Below are 25674 nucleotides of genomic sequence, written 5' to 3'. Positions count from 1 at the left end.
CTCCCTCTCCTACTTCCTTCCCTCCTCAAGACAGCAAGCAATCTGTAGTTTAAATTTGTGCTATCCTTTTAAATATATTTTTATATTTGTCATGTTGTAAAAGAAAAATCAGACTAAAATGGGGAAAATTATATAAGAAAGAAAAAACAAATAAAGGTGAAAATACTATTGTTGTGATCCACATAGTCCTTTTGTTGGATGCAAATGGCTTTCTCTATCCCAAGTCCATTGGAATTCTCAATTATGAAATGGGCATAATGATAGTATCTACTTCCCAGGATTGTTGTGAGAATCAAATTAAATATTTATAAAGTGCTTAGTTCAGTACTTGGCATTATTTAGGGCTATAGATAGGACAAGTAATTGCTATAGAAATGTTAGTTATTATTTTTATAGAATAAAATTTTTATATTTTATAAAATTTTTATAATTTCCCTTCTAAATCAGAATCTTTGAATATATAGCCAAAACAACATGCAGATTCTTATTTTTTTTCTCTTCCTCTTTACAAATTGCATTTTGATATGTAGAGGTTTAAGAAAAGGTGTCATGGTCTTAAAATGACTAGACTTCCAAAAAGATTTTAATTTCTCTTTAGAATTTTTTCTTGAATACATCCAGAATTTATGATGACCTATTCCATGCAGATACTTTTCCCCATGCAGATTGTTACCTTCCCTGAGCAAATAGAAAAGTATATGTATTACTGTGAACATTGTGGCTAAACCTTGATGAACAATCCTGCTGAATTTGACAAGACTTGTCCTCATATAACAGATATGCTTGTCCATTGCTGGACCCAAATTTAAACATTTCTAACCTAGTACAAGTATTAAGTATAGAGTAGTATTCAGAACCCTTGGGTCAACTGCCCTGTTTCTATCCCAAAAGGCCTGTCGTGGGAGCAAACTCAAAGTAGATGGGGAAAAAAAAATGGAAAATTATGATAAAAAAATCTTTTTTCAGTGAAATGAAATTGTCTTTACCTATCAAATTTTTCACAATTTTAAAAAACCTCTTACTTCAGTTATTATTGAAGTTTACTCAGAAGGAACATTTTTCTTAATTATATGCAAACAGATAAAATAATGATCAGTTTGTAAAATGAATAATATTTCAACACAAGGAATTGTCTTAACTACTTTTAAAATCTTATTTATTATAAATGTTGCAATTTTATTCCTTAAAAAAAAACACAGCACTTTCTTTCCTTGAGCCACAAATCAGCAAAATTCTCAATAGTAAATATTATATTTAGCATGAACAAGCAATTAGGTCCTAATCACTTGGATTAATTACCACAGCAGGGTTTATAATAAAACATTTATTGCTAACCCTTTTTTCACACTAAACGGCATTATTTAAAAGAACATTAATGGTTTGGCTTGGGCTTTTAATTTTCATTATGCTATGATGACCGGTATATCTACAGCCCCCATTCTGAACATAAACAACAATAAGACTCCTGTACTGTCACAAGGACTAATCATGATCAAAAAGTCTTTCTGAGCATGAACCCCATGTAGACAGTTTATTATTGAGTCATAAAATAATATGACAATACAAACTCTTGTATTGAATGTAATTCAAAGGAAATTCACTCCTACCACAACTTTTCAATTTTAGGTGCCATATATATTTCAAGACAATGTGTACAAATTTCTGTGACAGATGTTAAAATGTTGTTAGAATATTAACAGATGAAAAATATTTAAGATAAATTTTCATAATGTTCACCATCAACTACTTTGCTCTTGTAAGAATTAAACACTTCAAGACTGAACATATGCACTTCACTTTTTCCTCAAAATTGGACACAGTACTCCGCACACAATTGGTGCTTAAGAAATGCTTATTGTTTAGTGGAAAAAACATATCTCTCTGCACTTGAACTTAATCATTTCCACAAGATAAAAATCCATTCTATACTTAAAGACCTGTAATGATAATATAGTCATTATATGCTTCCAATGTCACCCCTTTCATGAAGCTCTTTGTTTTCAGATATGCTTCTTTACATTAATTCTGAATTTGCCTTTTTTACATCTTAAGTTCTGTCTCCTAGGATGAAACAGAACAAATCTCATGCTTCTTTCAGGCAACAGGTTGAAGGCAACTTGCATGTCACTCAAGTCTTTCCCTTTACAATTTAATTATCTCTAGGTCTTTCATAAATTTTTCATATGATAGCTGATGCTGTCATGTGACACATCCTTAAAGTCAGTTCTCCTGGTCATGTCACATGCTCATATTTCTAAATATCTTAATGTTTAATCTGTATTTGGGTTTAAACACCTCAAATAATAAATAAATAATTTATGAATGGAAAAGTTTCGATTGAAAAATAATAAAACAATATGGTATAAGTTAAAGGGAAGCTGAGTAAGACTTACATTCTATAATCCCTTCTGTTGGAGTCATGGAGAGGAGGGTTAAACAAACATGGAAAAGACAGATTTTTTTTTCCCCCACAAGTCCTATCTAACAACAAAATACATTCTTGTAGCTTGATATAACCTTAATATGTATTCAACTATAATCCTCTATCCATTTATCTTCTTGGAACTTTTCCTAAAAGGTCACATCAATATATTTTCTTATGCTTTTATAAAACAGAAATGTATAATTCACATTCCATGCTGGCATATCATAATTTTTACCAATCTTAAACTAAACTAATTTCACATAGATGTTTTCACAAAAATTTTAAATCCAAAAAAGTAGAATTTGTTTTAAAAAATCCGATTTACTTTTTTTTTTTAATAACTTTGTCTAGACTGGGCTTTAGTTTTCTTACCTCTAAAAGAAAGAGGTTGAATAGATGACTAAGTTCAGTCAATTAAGCTGCAAGTGTTTTTTAAAACACCTACCATGGGCTAGGCTCTGTGATAACTAAGGATTCAAAGAAAGGAATCATTGCTCTTATAAAATTCAAACTTGAATGGAAGAAACTATATGCAAACAATTATGTACAAATAAGATATATTCAGGGTAAATTGAAGATAATCAAAAGAGGAGTAGCAGTATTAGTCTTGAGGAAGATCATAAAAGACTTCTTGTAGAATATGGGATTTTAGCTGGGACTTGAAGAAAACTAGGAGGTGGTGATCAGCAAAGAGAATTCTATGGTAAGAGATAGCCAGGGGAAAAGTCCAGAGTTAGGAGATGATATCTTTTTCAAAGAATAGCAAGGAGGTCATTGTCAGTGGGTCACAGAGTCCATGAGAGCAAGATATAAAGAAGCTAGAAAGGGAAGAAGGGAGCAGATTATTAAAGGGTTTAAATACCAAACAAACAAAAAAAAATTATTTTATATTAAGTCCCAGCTTTAAAATCTATGGTTTCTGTATTGATTTTTTACTGAATAATTAGGAAATTCTGACAAAAATGTATTTTCTTTGAAGAAATTAATAATAATCAGGAGGTCCTAAAGAAATCTCTCAGCCAGTCAGGGAAATAGCTTTCCCAAATTAACTAGATAGACCACCATGATTCTGTTCTTTATATTCTGGAAGATGTTTTTACAAAACCCCCTTTCTACCTAATATACTCCTTCAAGGAACCTATCCCAGTGCCTACTAAGTAATAGATATTTGTAGAAAGTTGAATGACTATTAATGAGAGCAGGAGTGATTATAATCAACACAATAATGTAAATCATCACATTTGTATATTTCAGCATTCCTTTTTTCTGTTTCAATTTCTCTTTTTGGAAGGTCTTTGTATTCCCACTGGGGAGCATAGTGGCATGTTATGGTAGCCTTATAAAATATTTATTTTATTTTATTTTATTTAAAATAGTAGGCGTTTTAACAAATGCTTATTGAATTGATTTAAATTGAACCTTCAGAATTTTGAACTTTTATTCTAAGATGAGCCAAGAAAATGAGATAAAGGGAATATGCATGAAGTAAAACAGATACCAGTGATAAATGACTAGGTCTCAGAGAAACCTGGGAAGACAACAATGAAATCACCAAATCTATGAGAATGATTTATATAATTAATAAAAACCTTATAAAATTAAACAATTTTAAAAACTTTAAAACTCTAATTAGTATAATGATCAACCACAGTGCCCAGAGTACAAATGATAAAGCATGATGATTCACTTTTTTATGATGGGGGAGCAATAGACTGGAGACAGAATCACTTACACACACACACACACACACACACACACACACACACACTCACATTCACATCACACTCTGCCTCCTTCTAGAATTTGTGTTTAGTTTTTCCTCTCCAAGTTGTAAATAGGGAGGTGAAAAAAATTTCTTGTAAGTTGAAAAGCAATAAAATAAAACTTACATGACAACATAAGGTATAAATCAAATAATCAAATCAACATTTATTAAATATCTATATGTGCCAGATGCTATGATAAATGAAGGGATGCATGTACAAAGAATGAAGCAAACTGTCTTCTTCAGATGTTAGCAGGAGGTTTGTGCCCCTATTTAGAATGCTTAAATAGTACATGATTTGAAAGGGGAAAAAATCTGCCATTTTTGGTTTATTGTACAATAGAATGAATCTTATGATTGCCCCTTTCTTCCCCCATCAAAAACCCTAAGTATCTTTTCATTCCATATTGATCATTTCTTTATATTTGTGTATGTATATATCTCTCTTTTCTGTCCCTGCCAATTATTTACTTCAATTATGCTCCTTAATTTGCCTTGCTATTAATTTGTCTCTTCCCACACATGACTCCCTTCCTCCCTTGTCTTTTTTCTCCACGTTTCCCTTCGTTCCTTATTTCTTTATAGAATTTGAAAGCTGCTATACCCTTCATGGTATATATGTAGTGTGTTGACTACTTAACCCATTCCCAATGTGAGTAGGTTTTTCAGAATTATAAGTCTTTCTCCCCCTTCTAATGCTCTGTGTTTATTCTTCTTCTGCACCTCATTTGTTTAACATAATTACTATTTTTACCTTAACTCAGCCCCAATCTTTCTTTTGAACTGCCCAATTGCTAATGTTAATCTTAAACATGTTTTATATTTCCATGTAAAAAACATAAATAATTTGTCCATGTTAAATTCCTTGAAATTGATCTTTGACATTGACTCTTATATTTTAAATTTTTTTTACTGATTTCAGGTTTGGTTGAAAGAAAGTCCTAAAAATCTGCAAATTTGTGGGGTGTTGATTTTTTTTTTCATTCAATATTACAGACAATTTGGCTGGAGATGATATTTTTGGTTGCAGACCTAGTTCTTTTGATTGCCAGTGTATATAATTCCAGGACCTTTTATTGTGGCTGCTGATAAGTCCTGTATAATTCTAATTGTAGCTCCAGCATATTTAAATTGTTTTTCTCCTGTTTTCTTGCAAAAGTTTCTCTTTGTATGGGGGTTTTAAAAATTGGTAATAATATTTCTATGTGTTTTTCACAAAGGATCTCTTTGAGGTGGATTTTTCTACTTCTACTTTCCTCTTATGTTCTCTTATTTCAGGACAACTTTCTTGGATTATTTCATGTATTATTGTGTCAATGTTCTTTTTATTTGTCACGGCTTTCAGGTAGTTCCAATTCTTATTTTTTTTCTTCTTGATTTGTTCTTCAAATCTATTGTTTTTCTTATAAGATGTTTCCAATTCTATTCTTTTTTTCATTCTTTATATTCTGTTTTGTAATTTCTTGGTCTTTTATAGCTTCAGTAGCTTCCTTCCTTCCCTTTACCCACTTTCTAGTTTTCATAGTTATTTTTATCTTTTAGATTTTGTGTGTCCTTTTCAAGTTGATTAACTGTTTTTTATAATCTCGTTTTTCGTGGGTGGTTATTTTTAGTTTTACTTTGCTGTCTCTCAGTTGATTTTTAAATTCTTTTTTGAGTTCTATAAATTCTTTCTGGACAGATTTTTAACATCATTCTTTGGGGTAGAAGAAACTTTTTCTTGATTTCAGTGTCCTCCTCTGAAGATAAACCTTGGTCTCTTCTGTTCCCATAGTAAATTTTGGTTGAAAAAAAGTTTTTAAAAAAAAATTTAGAAAAAAGTTTTTATGGTTGGATTTTTTCTTCTTTTGTTGGTTCATTTTTTTCTATGAGAAATATTAGTGTAACCACCTCTAATTGTAGGGTGTGATAACCGCATATTTAAAATCAGCTGGAGTCAGGAATTCAGGTTAGAGGAAAATCATTGATCTTTATTGTTAGTGGAGGTGAAGGGGGATCGGAGGTGAAGGGGGGTGGGGGGTCACGATAGCAATGTGAGCAGCTGTGACAAGAGGCCAGCCAGCAGTCTCTCTTTCCACTTCCCTCTCTGCCCCCCTGCCTCCACCCACCAAAATCGTTATTTCCTATACAATACATCAGGACTTGCACAAAGCGTGGGCGGAGGCCATTCTTTCTCCAAGCATATATATTAATAGAGTATGGTCCAATTACTATTTAGCCTCACACATGAGCTTGGGACCTCAATGCATCAACTCAAGCCTCAGCCCATTACAGTGGGGGTGGGGGAATGTTGCCTCTAGTTTCACCACCACTCTCGCTTCTGACCAAAATCCCAAACCAAGAGCTCCCCACTCCTGCAAGTGCCCACAGCCAGCAGGATCCCTACCTCCTTGCTTCTATACTCCTGGGGTATATTGGCTCCTTCTCACCCAGGACCTCTCTCAGCAGCAAAGCTGGACCAAAATCTCCCATTGCATCCAGGGCCATCTCCAGTTGTTCTGATCTATATCTGGCCACTGTACCCAGATGGCTCTGGAAGGGAAAGTGAGGTCAATGACTTTGCATAGCACCCCTCACTTAAATCCAGTTCACTTGTATATCATGGCATCTTTATGGCACTTTTTCCCTGATATCAAGGTCCTCTTCGAGAATGAAGGAGAAACAGTAGCCACCATCATTTCTGGAAGGAATCACTGGAAGTAGGAGATTTTTTGCTTTCTATCTATGGCCTTTCTAGGAAGTTACCTCCCTAATAGATTAACAAAAAAAGTCCCCACAAGCCACTAATCAGTAAGTAATCTTAAAATCTATTTCCATTTCATTTGGTAGGCACTATTTCACAGCCATGATTTCAAGAGTAGGGAAACTAACCAATTATGTAAAGAAAATACTGTCCTGTACATTGGATCAAACCCTGTCCTTCCTCTTATCAGTCATCCAGTCATAGGGAAAGTATACTGAAAAATCTCTGGAAGCACCTGTGAAAGCACAAGGTTGTTTTGCACTGCTATCTAATTATGAGAAACTCATCACCAGGAGAGGTCCATTGGTCATCAATTCTACGTGTAATGTATGTTGATAGTTTACTTGCGTTTAGCACTTTATGTAAAATCACTCTAGTCCTGTGAATTAGGGAGTATAATGTATCATGCCCATTTTGTACATGTTGAAACTAAAATTCAGGTTAAGGATACAGTTAGTAACAGACCTGGAATTTGAACCTTTCTTTAAATTGTGATTCTTTCCTTATTAATATACTTCTTCCTAAGTGTCATGTTTACTATGTATACATTTTGTAAGAGTTTAAGAGTACAAAGTGATTATTGTGATTACATAGTCAAAAAAAGCTTCACAAGGCAGGGAGCAAGATTTGAACTTAACTTTAAGAACTTAATAAGAACTAAATAAGCCAAAATGTTTGTAGTGGCTAGAAACTAGAAAATGAATGGATGCCCATCAATTGGAGAATGGTTGAGTAAATTGTGGTCTATGAATGTTATGGAATATTATTGTTCTGTAAGAATTGACCAGTAGGATGAATACAGGAAGGATTGGTGAGACTTACATGAACTGATGATAAGTAAAATGAGCAGAACCAGGAGATCATAATATGTAATGACGGCGTATTTAAAATCAGCCAGAGTCAGGAATTCAGGTTAAGGGGAAAATATTCAATCTTTACTGAAGTGAAGAGGTGAATGAGGATTGCGATAGCAATATGGGCAAGAAAGATTGCGATAGCAATATGGGCAAGAAAGATTGCGATAGCAATATGGGCAGCTGTGACAGGATGCCAGCTAACAGAGGGGAATCTGAGCTGAAAGGTAGCTGAAAGGTCGTGGCAATGGCAAAAGCAAGCAGTCTCTCCTCCCCTTCCTTTTCCAATCCCCTGCCTCCACCCACCAAAATCGTCATTTCCTATACAACACATCAGGACTTGCACAAAAAGTGGGCAGGGCCCATTCTTTCTCCAAGCTTATATATTAATAGAGTATGGTTCAATTACTATTTAGCCTCATGTGCTTGGGACCTCAGTGCATCAACTCAAGCCTCAGCCCATTACAATCATATACCTCAACAACGATACTATATGAGGATGTATTCTGATGGAAGTGGATTTCTTCTACAAAGAGTTCTAACTTAGTTTCAATTGATCAAGGATGGACAGAAGCAACTACACTCAAAGAAAGAACACTGGAAAATTAATGTAAACTGCTTGCATTTATATTTTTCTTCCCAGATTATTTTTACCTTCTGAATCCAATTCTTCCTGTGCAACAAGAGAACTGTTCGGTTCTGCACATATATATTGTGTCTAGGATATACTGTGACATATTTAACTTGTATAGGACTGCTTGCCATCTGGGGGAGGGAATGAAGAGAGGGAGGGGAAAAGTCGGAACAGAAGTGAGTACAAGGGATAATGTAAAAAAAAATTACCCAGGCATGGGCTCTGTCAATAAAAAGTTATAATAAATAAATAAATAAATAAATTAATTAATTAAAAAAAACAATTAAAAATAAATAAAATTTTGAGGCCCTGTTAGTCCTAGACCAGAAAATGCAGACTTAATTGAGATACAAGTAAAGTAAAGTGGATGTTTGTTTTCTAATTTTCCTTTAATTAGCTAGTAACCTGACTACATATTATGACAGAATTTTTATTAATAGAATTAAACCAATCCCCATTTTTATCCATATCCCAATTTAAAATGGATTTTTTTTTTCAAACCTCCAAGACTTGTTTGTATATGTAATTCATTGAAACCATCAAAATGTCAGGAAGGAAAAATGGTGTGGATGTAGAGATAACATATTAGGATTTGAAATGCTCTCTTAGGAGACCTTTTAAAATCATATAAAACAATATAAGTTTTTATTAGCTTTTTTGATATGCATAAGCTAATAGTGATTTTATCTTGTGATACAATAATGTGTAGATCAGCTTTTAAAAAATATTAGAGCATTTATCCAGTATTTCTAAAAAGTGAACCATTTGGCCTACCATGGGCCATATAATGTAACATTTCTTTTCTTCATTTCTTTTCAAGACCATGGTATCTGAGTCTGGAGTCATTTTTGAATGAATTCATTTCTAAAATGTTCAGAAAAGAGCTTTCAAATTAGATAAAAACAATATTTTAAACAAGAAAGGCTTTTTTATGCATTTGTGGCAATATTGATTTTTATCAGTGCCATTCTGTAAATATGCTGTACATATCCAAATTGAATGGATCCAACATATGGTATACATTATGTAATTAATGACAGTGCAGAATTATGCTAAACACGGAAAAGAAAAAAATTGCCAGTGCTACACCAACCGCATGAATTCAATTTAATCCTACAAAAGAAAGGAAATTACAGTTGAAATTCCAGGCTTCTACATGCTTTCATTGTACCTCGGTAATACCTCAGATATTGGATCCCCTTTGTACTCTTCTCAAATGTAAAGGTACAAACAGGACCATACTTCAGAACCTCATTTGCACCTTAATGCAGAGTTATATTGTACAATCATGTTTTATTACTGTGTTTTTGATGCCTACTGGAAATCTTTTGGAGTCTTTTTTTTTTTTTTCATTGATTCTCTAAATTACTTTGTGAGTTAAGGAATCTCAGTTTTAGTCCCAGCAAATCATATCTGTATGCCTTTGTTTCTTTATGTCCTTTGCTGGATCCTTATCCACTTACAATGAATATCCCTCAAGGATCTGTCTTGGGCTTTCTCTTTTTCTCTCAGGAATTCTGAACACTTTTTGATGTTCTGGATCCCTATAGCAGTATCTGGTGAAATCTATGGACTCCTTATCAGAATAATATTTATAAATTCATAAAGTAAATTAGATAGCATTACAAAGACAGTCAATCCAAGTGAAATTGTGTTGTTGTTGTTGTTGTTGTTGTTGTTGTTTTAAAAAAAATTTTTTTTTTTAATTCACAGACCTCTGTGAAACAGAAGACCATAGTCCCCAGGTTAAAACCCTCTCCTATATGAGCTCATCTGGTGGCTTGGGGATTGTCCCTCTGTAATGTATTCCCACATTTATATTTAAGCATGTACTTCTCCTAAATACTCTCTATCACAAACTACTCTTGGACCTTTCAAACATTAAATGCCATAGCCATCTCAAACTTACTTTCTTTCTCTCAAAATCCTCTCCTCTTCTAGACTTCTCTCTTCTTGTGGAGGGCACTAGCATGCTTCTAGTCACGTAGGCTCACAACAATCCACTTGCAGTCATATGTCAGGTCTTATAAAGGCTCACTATTTATACCTTACAACATCTCTCCTGTATTTTTCTCCTCTCCATTCATGTGGTAGCCATGCTTTATGCAAGCCTTCTTCACCTCATGCCTGCATTATTTCAGTAGCCTTCTGGTTGATTTCTGTGCCTTGTATTTTTCCCTACTCTAGTCCATTCCCCACTCTACTCCTATCCCCTGAATCCTGGCTATTTCTTTTGCCCTGAATTCTCTCTCTCCTCACCTCATTCTCCTGACTGCCCTGGCTTTTTTTTTTTTTAAGTTTTGTCCAGGTCCTTCCTGCTCTCTTAAGTCTTTGTTAGTCTTTCCCCTTTTTACTTCTGTGATTTTCCACCATCCTTGTCTTCTAATATTGCCTTCTATTTACATTAAAATTTATTATTGTGTCATAAATCTCTTTCAGAGACTAGTGAAACCTATAGATCCCTTCTAACAATAATGGTTTTAAATGCACTAAGTAAAATTATGGCAAGAAAGCCAATTTTATGAAAGTATACTTATCAAAAAGTTTTTTAATTTTTTCATGATCTTAGGTTAAGAACCTCTATTTACATTTCATGTATCTAGTATATTCCTGGTTTTGGTTTTGGTTTTCTTTGCTGAGGTAATTGGGGTTAAGTGACTTGCCCAGGGTCTCCCAGCTAGAAAATGTTAAGTGTCTGAGATTAGATTTGAACTCAGGTCCTCTTGACTTCAGGATTGGTGCTTTATCCACTGCAAATATTCCTAGTTTTTAACAAACTTTCTGACTAAATTTAAATTTTGTCTAAAATTCTGCCTTACTGCTTTCTGAATACCTCCCAACATGAAAAATAATGAAACATATGTAATAGTGGCATAATTTTTGTGTTGTTCAGTCATTCCATCTTGTCTTGACTCTGTGTAATGCCCTGAACCAGATCCTATTAGACCTCTTCTAGCATCCTTTATCTTCTGAAGTTTATCTAAGTTCATTTTCATTACTTCCATGACAGACTCTATCTGTCTTGTCCCCGAAATCTCCTTTTCCTTTTTGTCTTCAATATTTACCAACTTTGGTCATTTATAATGAGTCCAATTGTGGTCAAAATACTCAAACTTCAGCTGAACCATTTGATTTATTTGATTGGAACAAGAAGAGAGATGCTTGGAAGAGGGGAGGCTTTTACAAGAAAGAAAATAAGGTTGAAGTGTTTATGGCATTTCCAATTTGAGAGGTCCAAGAATCAATTTCTTTTAAGTATTGACTAATTTGATGTCCTTGCCATCTCTACTATAGATCTGCCATAGAAGGGATCTTTTGTCAAGAATTTAATTAGGTTCGTATTGTTGTTGTTATTGTTTTTTAGGGGGGGGGAGGGTTGGATGTTAAATTTCAGGGCTGATTTTACACTTTCCTCTTCCACTCTTTTCAAGAGGCTTCTTAATTCTTCCTTACTTTCTGCCATCAGAATTATTTCAGATTGTTAAGATTTCTCCTCATGGTCTTATTCTGCCTTTTGATTCATCTGATCTTTGATTTTTCATGATGTAATTGACATATAGTTAAACAAATAAAGTAACAAGATATGGTCTTGATGTATTCCTTTCCCAATTTTAAACTATCAGTTGTTCCATGTTTGGTTCTCACTGTTGCTTTTTAGTCTGCATACAAGTTCCTCAGGAGACAAGTAAGATGGTCTGTTACTCCCATCTCTTTGAGAACTTGTCACATTTTGTTCTGATCCATACAAAGGCTGTAGTATAGTCAAGAAGCAAAAGGAGGTTTTATTTCCTGGAATTCTCTTGCTTTCTCCATAATCTATTATATGTATCTTTACAAAGCTGAGAATTTTCAGTCTCAAAAACAAGATAAAATTATGTTTCCCCAGAAATTTCAGATGCTACAAAAGGCTTTGATGCTATTAAATAGATGTTTCTAAAGAATATATCTAACCATATCAATTCCTTACTCAAGAAACTTTATTTGCTTCCTTTTGGCTCCTCTAAAATACATATTCCTCTGTTTGGCAATTAAAGCCTTCATAGTCTATCTCCAGTCTATTTTTCTAAACTCATTTCACATTATTTTCTTTCATGGATTTTCATGGACTCTTCCTTCAATTGACTTCCTTGTTGATGATGGCTTCTGTAATATTCTGTCTTCTATTAGTCTTCTTTGTCTTTTGGGATTTTTTAAAACTCCATTCAAAAGTTAATTCATTACCTTCACATTATTATCTATCTCCATCACAATGCTTGACATAGAGTTGATTATTAATAAATACTTTGTTTAATTAAATTATAATAATTTATCATCTATTTAAAGTAATAAGATTATAATAAAGTATATGATAAGTGATAGTTATGTAATCCTATAAATTTTCCCATGTATTCAGCATACAATAACTGATACTGTAGATATTATTATTCCTATTTACAGATTAGAAAATGGAGACAGAAAGCTAAAGTAGCTTACTCAGTTTCATATAGTATCAAAGGCAGAGTTTGAACTCAAATTTTCCTCACCAGGATTTTATCCATTATGTTAAATTATCTGTAAATTTAAAAGACAAGATTAGCCTAAATGAATAATATGATACCTCTCTTGACCACTTTGCCTATCTACTGTTTAAGAACTATTCATGATTGATTTAATTATGCTATATAAGTTAAAAGTCTTTCCGGGTCTACTACTTCCTGGGAGAAATGTTATTAATTCACAGATAGGAAGGAAAAGATTATGTCAAGAAGAGAACCTTTTTGTTCACTTAGGAAATGATAGTTACTTCTATTTTGGATTTGCTTTTGATTAATGAACAGAAGATTTCCCTTCAATTAAATTCTACAAGCATTTATTCATTAATTGCCACTTAATTTACACAGTGTACTCTAGGGATACAAAGTTATAAACTCCAAACCCCTCCACTTAGAGATTTGTGGTCGAGGTGGGGTTGCGTCAATTTAAATTTAATAGCTAAATCAGTGCTTATCTTTATTAATTTTATTGTGCTTTTAATATTCTTCTGAAGGTATCACTTTGGTTAGCAGTAAAAGTCAGAAATCGGCAAAAGAAAAGGGAACAAAAAAGTGAACATAGCAAACTCTCTTTGTGATGTCAAAGAACTGGAAATTTCAAGGACACTTGTGAATTGGGAAATGATTAAACAAATTATGATAGAAGATTGTGATGGAATACTATTGTGCTATTAGAAATGATGAGCTCAATGATGTTAGAAAAATATAGATAGATTTGCATTAAATAATGAAGGATGAAATGAGCAAAACCAGGAAAACATACAGTAACAACAATATTGTTTTAAGAACAGCTTTGAGTGACTAAGCCATTTTGACTGTTTTAAACACTCAAATTAAGTATAGAAGACATTTGAAGAAGATATTATTTGCATCCAGAGAAAGAACTGATAAATGGAAGTATATGCAGAATAGTTTCATACATATATCCATATTTGTGTTTAATGGCAGTCATGTCTAGAGCAGGGTGCGGGGGAGGAAAGAAAGGAAGGAAAAGAAAAGAAAAGCTACATGATAACTGTTTTAAACATTTTAAAAGATTAGCATATTATATCTAGATAGATAGATTTGAAGTTTGATATACAATAATCTTTTTTCCACTTTATTTTTTGTTCAGAATAAAATAAAATTTTTAAAAAGTAATAAAGGCAAGGAAACAAGGCTTTGTTTAATAATTGTTCTGTACTTGGCACTGTGCTAAGCAGTTTACCAATATTTTCTAATTAAATTCTAAACCCATACCAAAATTTAACACATCACCATAGTATCCTTACCTTGAGTCTTTGAGCAGTCATCAGAGGAAGTTAAATATGTTTAATATCTCTGATAAAAAATTATACACTGTTAGAGGTAGCAGGGACTCCAGTGGTCTGTCAGTCAAACCTTAACCAGAAGAAATCATTTCCCTCTAATGTCCAGCTAACCAATGCTGGATAGCTCCAAGTCTGAGAAGGTTGGTCTTCTCATTGTTCCTAATTAGAGTTTCTTTTGCTCCTAGTTCTCCCCTCATATACTAGAGAGAACTTATTTGTTTCTCTCTTCCAGATCACATTATTCTCTTGAGGAAGCTAGATGATTCAGTGGATTGAGTGCTGGGCCTGGAGTCGAGAAAACCTGTGTTCAAATCCAGCCTCAGATACTTACTAGTTGTGGGACCTGTTTGCCTCAATTTCCTCATCTGTAAAATGAGCTAGATGAAGGAATTGACTAATGACCGGTCAATTCTCTGCCAAGAAAATCCCAAATGAGGTCACAAGAGTTGGATGTGACTGAAAAATGACTAAACAACAAAAATCATTTCCTTCTCCACACTAAATATTTCTACTTGCTTCAACTCATCCTCATATAGCATAGACTTGAAACCCTTCACCATTCTGGTTTATCTTCTTCTAGTTGTTCTCCAATTTATCAGTGTCCCAAATTTTGGCCCCACGTCTCCAGATGTAACCTGACCCAAGCAGAATATAGAGGGTCCTTTGAACTATATTAACTCTTCATTTCTGGAAGTTATGACAGTATTAATGCCAATAATATGTATATTTATATATAATAAAAGTATAATGTGTAGAGACATTGGATTTTGACTTCCACTTTACACTTTTGACTGAAGGCCTTTCAGTTCACTAGAACCCCCATATCTTTCCCAAAGTACACTCAAGTAGTGCTTATTCTGTGTCATACTTAAGTTTAGCGACAAGTAAAGATAGATTCCTGAAGCTCTCCACTGAAGACCTCTTGCCAAGTTGTCAGTGAACCATTAAAGCAACTACTCTGAACACACCATTTGATCTTTATTTATAAAGATTAAATCCAATTTCAAGTCAAGTCAATGCACTTTAATTGAACATCTGTAATGAAATAGCAAAAACTTATTTTCATCCATCCAATGCTTTATAGTATAGTTTACTAGTCTCCAACTTTTTTATACAAATATGTGATATTTTATCCAATGCTTTATTAAAAACCTAAATTAATTCTCTCCTTCCCCACCCTCCATATATGTATATGTGCATACAATCGTTTTCTGATCTATTGTAGTAATCTTTTCAAAAGAGAAATAAAATCAATCTGGCTTGACATGTTCATGATGACAACATAGGATCTTTGTTTACCATGACACATTCATTATTTTATTAAATTCAATGTCAATTCAGCAAACATTAATTAAACACCTTTTTTAGTAATAAAACGACCCAGATTTATATTCATCCTCTTAGGTTATTTATAGGAATTTAAAATCTGTTCTAAATATATTTCAACATCAAGACTGCTAAAACCAGAATTTAATGAAGTCATAGTATATTATATCTTCATTGAATGTAATGAATAGTGGACTAAAGAGAGTTAATATGACTACTTACACTCACACAATTTCAACCCTGGGAACATTCAGCAAATTTCTTTCTTGCAAATAGATGAGTTAATAGTCATGAATGGGAATAGGAAATGAAAGCTTCTTTAACCTCTGACTTTGAAATCATTTAACCCATTTAATCAAGTATTCTGGGATTAATAAGTTTGGGATGAACTGAGATGGAGTAAACACGATTTCAACCTCAGCCAAATTGTCCCATACCAAAGCAGAAAACACCTATTCTGAACTTGTAGCCCTTTATGGTAACATTGTTAACAATTATCTGCTCCTAACTATGTTTGTATCATGCAACTTTCTGGTGTCCTCTTTAGCATATGCAACGCAATGTCAAGAGTAGTAGAAAAGGCTTTATGAATTTTACTACTTATAATTGATTAATTTATATGTACAGCAATAAGTCAGAAGCATTAGTAGTACATTTGCCATTTATTGCAAAATTTGTCCATAGCTGTCAAAAACCCTTTTGGATGCAATAAAAAATGCTTTTCTAGAAAGTTATTATATTGAATTACAATCAAATACTCTTTTAATTTATTACATGGCATTAGTTTTTGGTATATATTTTAAAATTTTACAAATAATATGTTTATTCCTGCATGTCTAGGCTAACTTTTGTATAGTAAGTGGCTTTCCTGGTTTTCTGTGAAACCAATGAGCCACTTTGGAATGAGATTGAGAAATCCTTATATCCAAGGAATTTGGATTTCCTAAATTGATTGTGCCAATTCCAAGCTTCCATCGAGTTTTTTTGCAAATGGGATTTGGTATTATGTGGGGCATGTAGGTGGCACAGTTGATAATGGACTATCTAAAAGATACATTCATTAGTGTATTAACTATACAAAAAAAAAAAAAAAAGATTGTACAGTTTAAAAACAAATCTTACCCATCCTTACATTTCAGTGTGTATGTTTTTTTTCTTTAAAAGCAGTGAATTGTGTACAAGGGCATCAAATGTTTTATAGATAACCAATTTATTCATCATCATCATCTTCTTCATCCTCCTCCTCATCTTCCTCATACTTCTTTTTCTTGCTCTTCTTGGCCTTGACAATCCCTCCCTTTTTTCCCCATGTCTGGTTTTCCTTTAGCCTGGTGTATGCAGCAATTTCCTTTTCATATCTTCCTTTAGTTTTGCTGCTTTCTTTTCATAAGGTTGCTTGTCATCTCTAGCAGTATTATTCCACATTTCTCCCAATTTTTATATTTTTGCCAGATCTCCAATAGAAAGACCAAGATGCTTCCCTTTGATTTTTGGATGATGCTCATAACAGAATAAGAATAATGTTGAATGAGGACTCTTTGGTGCATTGAGATCCTTAAACTTCTTTTTTGTATCTCCTTTAGGTGGTATGTAGATTTTCATTTCTTTCATAACGAACCTGATCAGCTTTTGCCATGTCCTCAAATTTTCTTTTCTCTTGAGCAGACATTGTCTTCCACCTTTCTGAACATTTTGTAGAAAGTTCTGAGAAGTTTACAGAAAACTGGATGCTTCTTCTTGTGTTCCTCTCAGCAGGTTTGCACAAAGACGGCATAAGAAGACATTTTTCTTTTCAACTTCTTAGGATGATCTTTGCCCATTTTTGATTACTTTCCCTCAGTGTCGCACAGAGTAGCCCAGTGTTTGTACGGCTCTTATTGCCTTGGTGCTGTCTCTGTGGAACTCAATGTACGGGAATGACTATGAGAGCATGAGCCAGAAGCAGCCTCCTTCCCTTCTCCATTCTGTCTTCTTTTCTGTTTTCAAATTATATTTATATTTTCATTAAATAGTGTTACATTTTTCTCAAGTATAATTTAATTAATATGATTATAGATAAGAGATTTAGAATTAGAAAAATTAGAATGTGATCTTTGACCTGGAAGATTCCAGTCTCCAGTACAAAGAACAAGTTACTGTCAGAGTCACTCAGCAAGTAGTGTCTGAGCCAGAATTTGAACCAGTATCTACTGACTCCCAGTTCCAATGTTCTCATTCATTGGACCTGCTGAAGTCTTGTTATGTATAAATGAAAGATGTATCTTACCTTCACCTAGACAAGTAACAATATAAAGAGAAAGAAATTGTTGCAATCTCTTCCAGCCATTCTATATATATTTTTTTGTTTAACAACTAGTATGAGCCAGGCACTATATGCTAAACACTAGACATACAATGAAAGGCAAAAAATAATCCCTGCCATAAGACTTCACTATCTAAAGGGACTAGTAACATGTAAAAAATTATGTGCAAATAAGATATATATATATGTGTGTGTATATATATATATATATATATACATTCCTAGAGCATTCTATGCATGCAGGACAATTAGTAGGTCCTGCCTAGTCAGGAAAAGGAATATTTTGTTCAGGGACCTGCAGGACTGAACTGTCCCTGGACTGAAGAATATATGGGGGAGGGAGAGTAATAAGGTGGTTGTTTATCCTTCATCCTCAAAGGAACCAAAGACCATGTCATCAGGGCAGTGGTGCCATGATATGCAAGTGAATTAAATTGAAGTGGGGGTAGATTTTGCATCATCACTAGAGCCACTTGTTCCTCCAGAGCCATCTGGATTCAATGGCAAGATATCAGTCAGAATGACTGTACATGGCCTTGGATGCAAGGGCAGGCTTTGACCTTTTTAAATTAAGGTCTTTCCCAGGTCTCACTTTGACTGAGGCAAAACCCCTTCAGTGATTATGGCTAGTAAGAAATGGGGTAAAGAATGACCTCTTTTACCTGCTTATTAAAAAAAAAAAATGTATGGGAGAGGACGATCCTCCAAGTTTCTGGTCAAAACAGAAACAGTTTTCATTTATAGTTACTTTGAACCATCTGGGCCCAAACAGTGACAAAATGAGAACCTTAATAAGGTATAAAAAGATGGAAAGATAGATTATTCAAGACTTTGAATGCCAGAGGATTTTACATTTGATCCTGAAAATGACAAAGTCACACCTCATCTTTTAGAAGATCACTTGGATGGTGGTGGATAGGAATAGAGAGATTTGTGACAGGCAGACCAAGCAACAATTTATTGTAAGTGTCCAGACACAAAAGTATGCACAAGGATGTTGTCAATGGCAAAGGAAGGAACAGGATGTTTGTAAGAGATGTTACCAAGCTTAAATTGGCAGGCCTTGGCAATAAATTGGATATGGTGAGATCAGAGACTGTGCGGCAGTACAAATGATACCTAGCCTAAAAAACTTCAAGTATGGTGATTACCTTCATAGTGATAGGAAAGTTTAGAAGCACAAAAGGATAGTTTGCTTCTAGAAATGTTGAGTTTAAGATTTCTAGTAAATATCCAGTTGGACTATCTAGGAGGCAGCTGGAGATTCAAGAATCAAGGTCAAAAGAGAGGGAGGCTAGATGATTAGATTTAAAAGTTATGTAGGAGATGATCATCAGAGCTGTGAGAGTCGATGAGATCACCATGTTAAATAGAGAAGAGGGCCTAACAGAAAATCCTATGAAATATCCATGCTTATTCTTCCTGACCTGGATGAAAAACCCAGCAAAGGAACTAGAAGAGAAGGAGCAATCCCATAGGGAGAAAACCAAATACAAATAATGTCATGAATACCTAAAGAAAAGAGAGTATAAAGGCAAAGAGGGATACCAAAAATTTCAGAGGCTACAGAAGAGTGATGAAAAGACAGAAGAAAAGGCTTGACAGTGAGAGACTGTGAATAACATTGGAGAGAGCAGTTTTTGTTGAATGATGAGGCTGAAAACCAGATTGTAGAAGAAGGCTGGAGAGATATAAGAGGAAAACAGGAATGAATGGATGAAGTGAAGGTTTGGGGGTAAGATGGGAGATATGGGCATGTTTTGGGCTATAGGGAAAGAACTAGGAGTCAAGAAGAGAAACTGAAGATAAGTGAGAGTGGAGATGATAAAAGGGGCAAGATTTTCAAGAAATTGGATTAAATTAGATCGCTTGTACGTGTGCAGTTTCATTATCCTCCAGTTCATTAATTTATTATAATTTCAAACATTGCCCTATTCTGTTATATGAATCTTTGATTTCAAATCTATATTTGAATCTTGTTTGCCTTTCTCAGACTGTTTAAACTTCTTGTCAATCAACATTCTTCCCAGGAGTTTTTTTTCCCCCTTCTTTTTGTTCTTCAATAGATTCTGTAACTCGTATTCCTTTGAAAACTTCAACCCTGGTTATATTTATGTATGTTGGGGTGAGAGAGGCTTAGATTCAAAAGATTAGAATCCTGCTGTCTCCCTCTGACTCAGCAAGTCATTTCATGATCCTGGGCTTCAGTTTGCCCACCTATAAGATAAGACAGACTAGCGAGATGATCTCTAAGCTTCCTCTCCTCTCTGCAGTTTCAGATTCTCTAATTGTATGTACAGCACCTCATTTGTGATGCCAGTCCAGCAGTAAGGCTAATCCAGGTTTTAGGTTTCTGGCAAGGTGGGATATTAGAGCTGCCTCTTGGGAAGCCTCTCTCCCTCCTCTTTGTTCTCTCACTCTGTTCAGTCTGCAGAGGCTGGACAAGCATCCTATCCTTCCCCTCTCCATGAAGATTTTGAGGTTTTCTGGATGGCAGAAAGTCACAGGACTAATGGCAAGCAATTGACCTATCTTTTTACATCTCAGTCTTAAATTCAGGTTTTACTTTCTACCTTTTCTGGCTCAAGGAAGTATCCTTGATATGTCCTTCCTAAGTTAATGAAAGCCTAGAGTCTAACAATTAATGTCTGAATGATGCATGACTTACCTGGGAAATTGTTTTTAATTAGAATACAAAGCTTCAAATGTCAATGAAAGAATTGTGGGAAACAATTCCATATTTAATGTCAAGGGCTGTTCTTGCAAGTCTTCTCTGCTACTGTTGTTATCCGCTCAATACTAATATGGCAGCAATCAGAGTTTGCTTCAGCAACAACAACAACCACCAAAAAAACCACTCAAATCTAAAAGCAATGCTCTGCTTTTGACAGGCTGACAACATCTTAGAAGAAAATGTCAGGGTCAATATAATCATATTTACTGACAGTTCAGCCTTTTTCCATGTTAAAGAAAATGATTTGAAAGTTGCCTTTTATCAAAAGCAGAAATGTTGGCTATCTAGAATGATAAAACAATGGTAGAAAACTTAGTCATTTTCCAGTTATAAAGTGATACTTTCATAAAAATAAACAATGCAAACTTCAGAGAGCCAAAACAATTACTCAGAGAAATAGTTGCACTTTTTCCATCCTTGTGCTCTGATTTAAAACAACTGTGTCCATTTGGAATTGGGGAGAAATCAATGGTTTTGTATTCTATTAAGTAACCCTTGCTGATCTTTTCAAGATAAAATGTAAAAGAAAACAAGCCTTGTATACATGCTTACATATCACTTGGTTAATAATGGCACAAAAGGAATGCATATTTTGCATATCAAATGAATTTATCCTTAATCTTTTTTAAATGGTTGCTTATTTGATTTTGTTAAGATTCTCAGAAAATTTTTTTAATAGATTCATTATTTATCTTAGATTTGTTTTACTTAAACAATTTATAACTGTCATCCTTTTCTCTTTTCCATTCCTCACCTCTTCCAAGCCTATAAAAACCTCATTCCACCAACATTCTTGTGAGATGAGAAGTTATAAAAATTCAATTTTTGGTTTACTACAGATTATTAATAACTCATTTGTACAGGGTAGAAACCAATATTCTGGGTGGCAGGTCTTTATAGTCAAATATTCAGTTGGCAAGGATTTTTAAGGGCTCACTATGTGCCAAGCACTGTAATGAATTTCAAGATTATAAAAAATGGCAAAAAACATGGTTCAAGCCCTTAAGGAACTCATTCTCATGGGAGGAGAAAACGTGTGCTTAGATGTAGATAGTGTAAATTAAAGGTAATAATAGATGGAGAATACAGTGTGGGGAGGGAGAGAATCATTGTATAGAATACTAGGTTTTAAATTCTGGTTGTTCCACTTATGTGGTTGAGAGAGCCCTCTACCTTGGACAAGTCAATTACTATCCCTCAACATCAGCTTTCTTCTTTGTAAACTGAGGATTGGATTAGATGACCTGAGATCCCTTCAAAAGTGAAATCTAATGATCTTATGATTTCCCCAAACTTTTAAGCATTACATTTTGTGCACAAAAAGGAATCTATTATTGTCTTTGCTAAGTGACTAACCATAGGAGTTTTTTTGGTTTAATACTTGATTTGAAAAAATCTTTCTAGGCTTCAATGAAACAAGACCATTCCATTGTGCACATCATTCTGCTTAGATTCAAATGAAGAAATTGTGGGCCATTGGGTTGAATGTGTTCTAGCCCCAGGATATCTCCTGGAAGTTTTCTTTTTTGTCTTTTTTTTTTTTTTTTTTTGCTAAATATAAGGAGAAAAACAGAATGATGATTTAAATTGAAAACTGACCAAGTTTTAATGTGATATATAGAAACTTTAAGAAGTGGTGGGACTTCAGAGCCTACTTTGGGTAGCAATAATTTCCTTTTCCCATTTTATAGATGTAAAACTTGAGACCCAGAAAATTTGAATGTCTTCCCTATTTTTCACCAATTTGCTTAGTAAAGAGATATCGTGTTATAATCAAAAGTGTGCTGGGTCCCCATTCTTTGTAAACTTTTAAAAGTAAGGAAGACAAATCAGCTAGTAGCAGCAGCAGCAGCAACACAGGAGAAACACCCAGGTCACTTAACCACTGCCTTTAATTGGCTGTCCATCATGCATGGAAAGCTCCTATTCTCTCACCTTTCCACTTCTGAGTTATCCTGGCTTTCCTTCAAGACTCTGTTCAAAATACCTACCAAGAAATCATTCTCTTCCTTTAGAATGTAAACTCATTAAAGATAGAGAGTATGATGTTTACCATCTTCTCTGTATCACTAAGGCCTACCTAGCACCACTGTTACTAGCACATAGTAAACTCTTAATAAATACTTATTGACTTGACACAGTCCGCTATCTGATCCTGCTTTGTTTCCTTTGGATTTATAGTGATATTTTAAATGTAACTTAGATTTTATATGAGAATAACGAAATCCAACTTTATTTGTGTCACTTTTATGGTGAAAAAGGATAGAGAGTGTTTATTGCATCAATATTGTTTTGTCAATAAACAGTGCCATTCCTAAATTGAAAATGGCTTAATCCCTTAAGTATGTTGCCATTCTAACTAAGCAGGTATGCTGTATTTTACTTTCACTTCACATCTGGCTGGTTTATGGGGCCCAAACATCTCCCATGGTTGTGATTGAATTTTTAAAACACAAAAAAACTTCAGTCTTTATTATGCTTGGGGATTACAGTATGCAGATAAATTTGTCAGTCCTTTTATCTAATCATTGGCACATTCCAGCAATCTACAATGAATTGTTTTTCTTTCTCAAAGACAGAAATAATTATTATGTAGATAGACTCTTCCCATCTTGTAGGGCCTATAGTCCATAAGGTGGGTCTGAGCTCTTAGCAACAATTAAGAAGCAACACCAGTTTTTAAGGAGACAGATGAGGGACTCAATTTGCTTTTGATAATATGTAATTATTACCAAATACCCTCTTACCAAGATAGAACACAACAAATAAAATATACTACCTCACTTTTTTTTTTTTTTAATGCTGTTGGAATCCTTAGAAAGTGTTAAGTCATTAGAGTTGATAGAGACAACAATTATCTAATTTAGCATAGTTCAGTATGATTGATCTGATCCTAAGAGGAGATATTATGGGCCAGAACTTGAAACAAAGTACTAAGTAGAACTGATAGAAACAATGTTTGTGTTCACACCTTTAGAGAGCTTATATAAGCAAAAAGCTCTTCTGGGAGGAAACCATAATCCCATTCTGGAATCCCACAATCCCACTCTCGGAGAAGGAGCATAAATAGAGCTTTAGTGAGCCAGTCAAGTCAGTTCAGGAGAGGCCCTCTCTCGCAGGTGCAAGTAGATTCACTTCATCTCATACCAGTGCTGGGCTCCTGCACTTCCCCGCCTGAAACCAAGACTAGTCTGAAAGGCTCTTCAGAAAGCTTCCCAGCCCCAGGCAAGGAGACAAGAGATTCATTCCATTTTCCACCTTTATGCTGGCTGGAGGCTGAAGAAAGCAGAAGCAAAGGACAACTGCAAGAGCTCTTTGAACCAAGCAGAAAGATAGACCTCCAAGAAAACTAACTGGGCTATTTTGGAAGAAGAAATAAACATTTGAACTTTTATCAGCTGGCTGTATTTGGAGTGATTATTATTTTTAACTGAAACTAAGGCTGCCTCCAGAAAACCTCCCCAAGAAACCTGTTCCCAGAGAGAACCATTATATTTTAAAGAAGAAAAACACCACATTTGATGACTCTTGACAATTACTTTCATTCCAAAGGTTGCTTCTTTCTATTATACTTTACTTCCACCTAGAAATTTATCAGTCTTTTTCAGACTTCCTATGCACAGATACATATACTTTTAGAAATGTATTTACAACACCCTCTGCCTATTGGTATTCTTTAGTTACTAACCAAAACAATTCTGTCACTGCTTTGTTTTCTCCCTGTGGGAGATGCCTTGAAATATTTGTTAATTGAGTTTGAGACATGGTTGCTTTGTTGTCTCCATGTTCCCTACCCCCTGCAAACACACGCAAAGATTACATTGATATGATAATATTAATCATTTCTATACTTCTAGAATCTGGTTAGTTAAAACAATATTATTGTTATTTTGCGGTTGGAATTTAAATCTACCCTTTGCTTAGTCATTAGTAGTTTTCTAGTTCATTTATCTTCCATAGAGGAAACTTCTTTCCCATGATACTTTCCAATCTTGACCTCTTTGTTGTCTGTCCTATTCCCATTTGAAGTTTTCTTGTAAAAGATACTAGAGTAATTTGCCATTTCCTCCTCCAATTCATTTTACAGGTAAGAAGCTGCAGTAAACTGGGTTGTTACTTGCCCAAAGTCAGACAGCTACTAAATGCCTGAGACCAGATTTGAACTCTAAAAGAGCTGTTACCATGACTTCAAGTCTAGCACTGTATTCACTGTATACCTAGTTGACCTCACCATTTGGAGTATCTGGAGTTTTTATAGAAAGCTAAAAAGCATTCTTTTCCTTGAAAAAAGTTTCTGAGTAGTTAATAGGATTGGAATGGGAGAGATTCTTTTTCCTTTTATTTGCAACATATGATACTTCTTTAATTAGAAATCATTGACTCATTCCAGCGCTCCACCATGAACTTTTTTTTCCTCCTTAAACACAGAAGTTGTGATAATTGCCAAACTTGCTCCATCTTGTAGCTATAGAGTATATGGTTCACAAAGTGAATCTCAGCTCATAATAGCAGCTTAGGAGGATGACCATTTGTCTGAAGAAATAGAAAAAGGACTATCTTTATAAGGCAGCTGGGTGGCTTAGTTAGGGTTCCAAGACTGGCCTCAGAAAGACTTAAGTTCAAGTTTAACCTCAAATACTTAATGAGCTACCTATGTGTCCCCAGGCAAGTAAATAAAACTCTTTACTTCATTTTCTTCAACTATAAAATGGACATAATAATAGTTATTATGTGGATCAAATGAGATAAAATTTGTAAAGTACTTAGAACAGTTCCTGATATGTGGAAAGTTCTATATACAAGTTAGATATTATTATCATCATCATCATCATCATTATTATTATCATATTTGTACTTAAACTCATAGATCTTGAGCTGGAAAAGACCCCATAGATTATCTAATTCAGTTCTTCCCCCAAGTAATTGAGTCCTTTGTTCAAAATCATATAAATAGTAAGTCACCATTCTTGGATTTGAACCATTGTTCTCTGAGTCAATTCCAAATGTTACTGCTGATTAGTCAGCTGAAGACAGAGAATCAAAATTCTT

General features: G+C 34.2%; 1 protein-coding gene and 1 pseudogene across 4 annotated transcripts in view; one reads left to right on the top strand and one right to left on the bottom strand.

The window, feature by feature from the left end:
* ADK (adenosine kinase) overlaps positions 1 to 25674 on the top strand; it is a 692586-nt gene that overhangs the window by 443159 nt on the left and 223753 nt on the right. The window lies entirely within an intron of this gene.
* Positions 15812 to 17536, bottom strand: LOC127551900 (high mobility group protein B1-like; annotated as a pseudogene).

Source organism: Antechinus flavipes, chromosome 2 (assembly GCF_016432865.1).
Source record: "Antechinus flavipes isolate AdamAnt ecotype Samford, QLD, Australia chromosome 2, AdamAnt_v2, whole genome shotgun sequence".
NCBI lineage: Eukaryota > Metazoa > Chordata > Mammalia > Dasyuromorphia > Dasyuridae > Antechinus > Antechinus flavipes.
Note: the sequence above shows the minus strand (reverse complement) of the source record. Positions and strands in the feature narration are given on the sequence as shown.